The sequence below is a fragment of the Crocodylus porosus genome, unplaced genomic scaffold, assembly GCF_001723895.1.
Source record: "Crocodylus porosus isolate Cpor-Errol unplaced genomic scaffold, CroPor_comp1, whole genome shotgun sequence".
Lineage (NCBI taxonomy): Eukaryota > Metazoa > Chordata > Crocodylia > Crocodylidae > Crocodylus > Crocodylus porosus.
The window spans coordinates 37,548,380-37,556,145 of record NW_017728911.1 but is presented as its reverse complement, the minus strand read 5'-3'; the positions used below and the strand labels follow the sequence as shown (position 1 = coordinate 37,556,145).

At 45.1% G+C, this 7,766-nt stretch overlaps 1 protein-coding gene across 3 annotated transcripts in view; it reads left to right on the top strand.

Annotated features, from left to right (window-relative positions):
• Positions 1–4,663: 4,663 nt before the first annotated feature.
• MEGF11 (multiple EGF like domains 11) overlaps positions 4,664–7,766 on the top strand; it is a 304,098-nt gene continuing 300,995 nt past the window's right edge. For all 3 annotated transcript variants that reach the window (XM_019533844.1, XM_019533843.1, XM_019533845.1), the window contains exon 1: positions 4,664–4,772. The gene's annotated coding sequence lies outside the window, so the exon portion shown is untranslated. The remainder of the gene's footprint in view (positions 4,773–7,766) is intronic.

The following is a 7,766-nucleotide window of genomic DNA, read 5'->3' as shown; positions in this document are numbered from 1 at the left end:
GGCTAGGGTCTGGAACCAGCTTCCAAGAGATGTGGTGCTGGCTCCTACCCTGGGGGGCTTTAAGACAAGGCTTGACAATCACCTTGCTGGGGTCGTCTGACCTCAGTACTCTTTCCTGCCATACCAGAGGGCGTACTTGATGATCTGCTCAGGTCCCTTCTGACCTGACCAACTATGAAACCTTTTGGCCCTGTGGGCCAGATGAGTGGCACAGGGCTGGATTGGGGCCTGGCATAACCCACTCTCTGCTGCGCATACTAAGTTTGGGTCTTGCTGGCCTGGTGCTGCCCTCTCCTGGCCCCTCGCACTGGGATTGGGCCCTGGGGCCCAGTGTTGCCTTTGCCCAGCTCTGCATACTGGGATTGGGCATCCCATCCAGCATGCAGCACCTGGGCCTTCCTAGGGCTCTGGGGATTTGGCAGCAGGGGAGTGGTGCCACTGTTCTCCCCTTGCCAAATTTCTGGACCTGTAGGTAGACCTGCAGGCCAGGTGACACAGCTCTACAGGCCAGATCTGGCCCCTGGGCCAGGGCTTGGGCACCCCTAATATATAGCATGCAGCTCCCATGCTGAAAGGGACATAAGGCCATGCTGGGTACCCATGTGCTTGCCCTGCTTTGATGTAATGTATGTCTGCAAACCCCTCTCTGCAGCTTGAAGCAGGAGCACCTGTTTAGCTCCACTCCGCAAGAGCTGTGGCACCTACACAGGTGACTGCAGGGTTCCACACCTTGCTCGTGGCAGGGTACAACGTAGACAGGGCTGAGTCCAGAGGTGCTGCCTCCCCTTATGACATGGGTGTGTTAAGCCCCCTGAGGGGACATTGAATAGGCTTGGCTGTTACAGTCAGCAGGAGGCCTTAGCCTGTGAAGACACCTCTGGATGCCTGGTTTGTGCACCCTGATTTCACTTTGGAAGAGTTATTGTTAAAGCACTGGGCATCTATTCCCTGCCTAATACAATAGGCAATACTTGGGAAAGGACATCAAGTCTCCCACTGCCACTGTTCTGTGCCTAGAAGGAATAGAGTAGACTTGATTTGGGGACAGCAACTTCAAGGGCCAGGTATTGAAAGCCCTAGCTTCTAATTTTGTGCTAGTAGTTGATTTTCAGGTATGGAATTGCCGGCAAGCAGTCAGGGGCTGATATATATTTTGTTAATTGACTTATCTGAGCAAGAACCAACAATTATCTGGACTTTGGCATTGTTTCAACAATATTTTTATGTGCTATTGATATAATGTTTGCATTATATTCTATTCTGGACTGTCTATTGACTGTAATGCCTCAATTATTTAAGAAGAGAAAACTTTGATCCAAAATTATGTCTCAGTTTCCTAAAATATTGACACAGAGCTCAGTTTTCCTTATTTATCCACTCTAGGTATTCACACCTTATTCTGCAGTATCTGAACTCTTCAGAGTCTCTTTTATGCAGTCATTTTCCCAGCTCCCCTGAGGTGGGCTAGTGCTCTTCTTTCCAGGTAGGGAATTGAAGCAAGGATCACACAGGGAGTCTGGGGCAAAGCAGTGACTTGAACCCAGGTCTCTGGAGCCCTAGGTTAGTGGACATCCTTCTCTCTCGATAAACTTTTCAGATCCCTGTGCAGACCACATGACTTAGATTCCATTTGCTCTTCTTCCCAAGAGATCTTTGAACAAAGGAAACTGATGACGGCCTTTGTACGGCACTCTGATTCCTCCCCCCTCCCCAGCGTAAAAACCCTACACTTCTACAAAACATCAGCAGCAGATCAAGGAAAGTTTAAATTGTTGTTCATTTTATGCTACAGGCCTGCTCCTGCAGCCCTCGATCTAGCCAAGCTCCTGATGGCTTCCGTGGAAGCTTGGCTTGCAAGAATGGTGCGGAGTGCTGAATCAGGCTTTTAGACTTCTCCAAAACATGTCCCATCTACTATTCTCAGTAACCATTTAAAGTGATTGATGTTGATATATTTTACAACGGAAAAGTTCAAAGCTGCTTAAGGGATCTGAGCATTCAGTTCCCATTAGAAATGGGCTTCCCAGACCCCTTGCCAAGGCTGAAAAACTAAGCCAGCATCAGTCAAAAAAAAAAATATTAAAAAAAATATATATATAGTCTATGACAACAGCAGGGCACTCGGTAATAGAGCCAGACTCACCCTCCTTAGGCCATCTGAAGGCTTCCCTCCTCCAGGTTAAAAATAAAAATTTGGAAATGTATTGGTTCTTTTGATTTTGATCATCCAATCCAAACAAATATGGGTACTCTTAATTTGAATAGTTAGTGAGGAGTAGTCTTGCTGAAGTGGGAATCGATCAGTTGGAGCAAGAGAATCAAGATCTGCTTCCCTCCACCCCATGAAGTTTTCCTCACAATTTTCTTCTCTTCATTCCCTGCTCAACATGAATCCTATTAAATAGCACACAATCACTGTTTAATTTGTTTTGTTCCTAGCATTCACTTTAGCTCCTGCCATACATTGGTTGAGCAGGTGGGATACGGGCCTGACTTCTCATAGGGTGGGTAGAGAGGCTCATTTAAGTTTCTGGCTTTGAATTTGTTGGCACCATCTCTCTGCCTAGGATGTGTTTGGGGTAAACATGTTTTCAGCCTTGTTCTCACATGTTAAGGGGAAAAGGATTCCAGGGCTGGATATCATGGCCAGCTGCCCTCTCAGGAGGGACTGGGTGACTATACACATGTGGATGTGTACTTGCAGGGATACACATTTACTTACAGTTTGTGGGACACTGTCTTGGCTCCCCTTTCTCCCTGGCACTACAGGTCCCATTCATGATTACACCAGAGTGTCTTTACAGTAGTGCTGAGCTGGATCTGGATCCATGCCAGGAGGAGCTCTGGATGCAGGAGTGCAGTTGGCAGCATTTGCAGAGAAGAGAGGCATTATCCTATACCACAGCCATTCCCATCTCAATTGCTGGACTTCCCTCTTGAAATTATAGGCAGAGACACTCAAGTTAATGCAATCCTGGAGCACATGGCTGACCCTGGTGTGACTGATGGAATGAGGAGATGAATTGAGATAAAGAGCACAATCCTTGTAGTGCAAATTAAGCCTGAACTCTGTGGCCCCTGTTGTGGGTCAGTCATGCACAGTCCTTGTCAAAGGCTCTTGGTGGGTGGGTCAGGGTCAGTATCATTTGCAATTCAGTATTGCCCTGCCAGGCAGGTGAAGAATAAAACTCTTGTCCATTAACCTTGTTGAAACCTGGAACATCTTTGCAGGTTTGTGGGTCTGAGACTGGAAGTGGGGGACTTGGACCATCACATTCCATGGGGTCCCAGCCCAGGGCCCTGAGGTTGTAATTTTTCTCCAGCGAACTTCATTCTTTTCAGCCTGTCCTGGGCTGCTTTCTGTCTACACCCATTTAGTCGGGTTGTTGCAAGGTCCTGCAGGGGTACAGCCTCTCTTGCAGTGCCTGCCCCTGCTACGTGATGATTCCTCTCACTTCCTTCAAGTTGTGTAGTCTGCTGTGCTCTTTTTAGCATCAGACCTCCCCCCTAAGACTCTTCTTCACCTTTGGAGCTGTCTTCACACTGCTTACATCTTCCTTGCATTTTTCTGTGGTGTGCTGTGCTTGCTTTGTGACTGGTTAGCTTGGAGATGGTGGCTACTGCACAATCCTAGTTTCCCCAGTGTTCCTGTTATAGGAAGGAAAAGGTTATAGACCTGATTTCAGCCTCGGTAGCAGAACTGAGATGGCAAGGAACTCCAGCAGTTCCAAGGAGCCTCGTTAACTGAAACATCATCCATTATTAACAGAAACTGTTCCAGGCCTGACATCTTGTGTGTTCCTGGTAACACCTGAGAATTCATGCAGGAAGACTCCAGAAATCCAACGTACAGACCAGTATTTGTGGTGGTGATTTTTATTATTTGTATTTCTCCATGCAGGAAGAATGAGAATTGGGTTTGCTTTCCAGTTGTCAGTACTTTTATGCTGAGTAACAGACGCTTCTGGGAAAAGCTTGAAGAAGCACTTTCCACTGGAATAAAAAGTAATTGTGAGACTAGTATTGTCTGTGATCACAAACATTTTTAGAAGTGACTTGTGCTTTTGACTCCACTTATTTTTGGGTAGCCAACTCAAGACAACTTGTAGCACCCTAACTTTCAGAGGGAGCGCTCAGTACTCTACTATAAACCCAGGTTTCATGTTAGTAACTGTCTTTGTTAGTAACACAGCTCAGTGCCCTGTGACAGTAACCATAATCAGTTGTGAAGACCATGGCTAAGCTAAGCTTTTGTATCAAAGTCTGATGTGGAGCCAAATGGAATGTGCATTGAAGTGATCCCTTGCCTAAATTATGATGAAAGCCTCAGATAGAAGAGGCAGCATCCTCAGTGTTGGATTCTTGTTGCTTCTTGGTGATTAAAATGGTATACGCAACAAAGACTCACCATTTTTTCTACATGCTTCCATGAAACTCATCTAGTTTGTCATGCAGCTTAATTAGAATGGACTGTTCTATTGCATCTTTCAAAACCACTCGTGCGTTTAAGAATACATACACCACAGTCCCTTTTAAAACTGGTGCATATTGATTTTTTTTTCCTGTTATGATCTATGCATATGTATTTCTATTACAATTCACTTCTGTTCCCTCAAAACACTTAGTTGACCTATTTTTGTACCTATTGACTATTTACAGTGCCCAAAGAGCTTCTGAAGATCCCTGCTTGTGCCTCCCCATCAATGTTGTGTGCATTGTTAATGCTCTGATAGCCTGTAAACAGGACCCAGCAGAGTCTTCAACGCATTGAGGTAAGACAGCTGACACAGTTCCTTCAGCATTTCCTTAGGACTTTTTAGCAGGGAGAAATGTCTCCTGTTAAGTGTATTGGATGAAATCCATGGAAGTCCGTGTTGAAAAATTGGCTTAAGTCATTTAGTTTACATTTAGGCCTTGAGATGGATTTGATGGTCTTGAAAACAAAGCAAAACAGTTGCCAAAAATGGAATTTTCAAGTTCCAAAAAAGCCCTCCAAAAACCCAGAATTGTTGTTTTTGGAATTTGCTCATCTGTCAAAGATTCTAAAGATGTTTCCTGTTGAAAGCATCTGAGTAAAACATTTTGTGTCAAATGTCAAAAAGAAATATCTCATTTTGATAGTTGAACCTACTGGTCATTTGGGTTTGAATTTTCCTGGTTGTTCAGAATGGGAGAAGGTTAGGTGCCCTGTACAGGGCAACATGTGACAAGCTGGAATCTCAATGCCCCACCCCCCTTCCCTCCACAAATGATCACATGGGAAATGAAGAACGAAACCAAATAAAATACAGTTTTGATTCATCAACCTCAACCTGATTTGCATAATTTTTTGTTTCTTAGAAATTGCATTTTTCAGCCATAAAAACCATTTCCACTAACAACTTCTGATTTTGATGTATCGTCTACCCACCGTGCTGCCAAAGTCAGTGGAAGCTGTGTGTGCCTGTCCCCTCTGGGAAGTTTAGGGAGATGTTCTTCCCACTTTGGTTTCCACCCAGGTGGGATTTGTTGGATTTCTTTTGCATCTTCATTAGGTCCCAATCCTGCAGCCTGCTTTTTGCCTTCAGATCCTCCTGTGCAAATGAAGAGAGGCGAGCAGGATGTGGGGGTGGGGAATCCTGTTTTATCTGTGTTCTTGTGACACTTCATTCAGTTTAAATGATTATCTGCGTCTTTCAGTTTCTCTGCAAACTCCAGTGCAGTTTCACCAACAAAGCATTTTGCAAAATGAATCCACAGACAAATAAATCAATGACTTGCCACTTAGTGGTTTTTCTATAGCTAAGATTAGTGGGTTAACAGTGAGACTGCATTTCCATTCCGTTGTAATGAAACTAGTGGAGCAGATTTCAGGCCGCAGGATGAATAGTCCTGTGTCAATACTATAGCTGAGGTAATGAAATTAATTCTAAAAGGAACCTGAGTATGTGAAAACGGTTTGATGTATAACAGATATGCAGCTCGATCGGTTACAACTAACAGAGTGACATGCTGAGAAGTTACAGGATGAAGAGTTTGGATCATCAGGGCTCCTATCCTCTGAGACTCTCCTGAACTTAATATTAGACTTCAGGTGATGGCACTGAAGTTACAAAATATTTGGACAAGAATAGTCCATTCTCTGAAGAGAGCTTTAAATTGCAGTACTCAATACCAGTTTTAAGTACAAAACAAAGAAACAATCAAACTCTGTCTAGGTCAAGATGCAATAAGCCACAGAATAACAGAAACTGTCTACGTCCAACTGCAATATAACGTGCCAAAGAGACAACAGAAAGCTTTGCATAGCTTGTACTTCAATCTCAAGGGTAGAGCGTCTCCTTGCAGCCAGGTGTTCAGAAGGGATCTGCAGATCTTCTGGGCAGGTGTGGTGGAGCATGCTTTGTGGGAGCCATGTTAGCTGCCAATCAGAGCCCATTTATGTCAGGCGGCTTGTCTGATTGGTCCTCTCAATAATTCATGAAGGACCCTCTGGCCAATTTTGTGGGGTGGAGCCTTCAGGGAAAAGATTTTCAACTTCACAAATGGGAGCCTTTGACATTAGTCTTCAGCATTCATCATTCTCCCTGCTAAAGATGATGGACATCCTTATCTGTGGGTTTAGGGCATTTGAAACATTTGTATTGATGGTTATTAGCAGTCACCTGTTGTGTTTTCAGTAATGGGTAGAAGTGAACTGCTGTGTGGTGCCTGGGGAAATGGTCTCATTTCTACCACCACCCATTTCACGGATCATGGCTCTATCAGTTAAGAATAGGTAGTTTTCTCAGGAGGGCTAATTTCCAAGGGGCAGACTTTGTAGTAAGGCCAGAGTACCGTTGTAGCCATGATGATCCAGGAAATATGCAAGAAGCAAGGGGTTTTTGATAATAGTTGTTTATTGGGCTAACTGTATAGTTGGGAGAGGTGCTTATTGCTTATCTGTTACTTGTGTTAGGCTGTACAGGATTCTTTTCCATGAAGGGAACTTGGTGCCCAAAATCTTGTCTAACATCTCTCCCAACTATTCAGTTGGTCCAATAAAAGACATCACAAAAAGACTCTTGCTTGTAGCAGATGTTTTTCTTGGGCATGCAACCCCCCTTTGGTTCTAATGCAGTCCCTACTTCCATGCTGGTCCTTTGGTTCAGGAGACGCAGGGACTCCTTGCTACATCCTTCCAAGTAAGTAGGGATGTTGAGGCCAAAGCTCTCGCCCTTACCAGGGGAGAGCGGCACACCAGAACAAGGGGTCCTTCCTTGCACTGGAAGCACAGTGCCGCCTGCAGTTCATGCCTCTCCAACACCAACCCATGGCTCTAGACATGCTACTGCAACCAGAAAAAATGCTTGGATGAATATTACTGAAAGAGTCAGCCTTAGTGAGAGTGAGACTGTTTATGAATTCAGTGAATAGGGACTTAGGTTTTTGGTTTTGTGTTTTAAGTACGGTCCAAGTGGGGTTCCGCAGGGCTCGGTCCTCGGGCCCGCGCTGTTCAACATCTTCATCAGTGATTTGGACGGGGGTGTAAAAAGCACCTGTTCAAATTTGCTGACCACACTAAGATGTGGGGGGACGTGGTCACACTGGAAGGATGCAACAGGTTACAATCAGTCCTAGACAGGTTACAGGGGTGGGCGGACGAGAATAGGATGGGTTTCAACACTGACAAGTGCAAGGTGATGCACGTCGGGGGGAACAACCGACACCATACCTACAGGTTGGGGAACTCCCCTCTTGTCAGCACGGAGGCGGAAAGGGATCTGGGGGTCGTCATTGACTCCAAG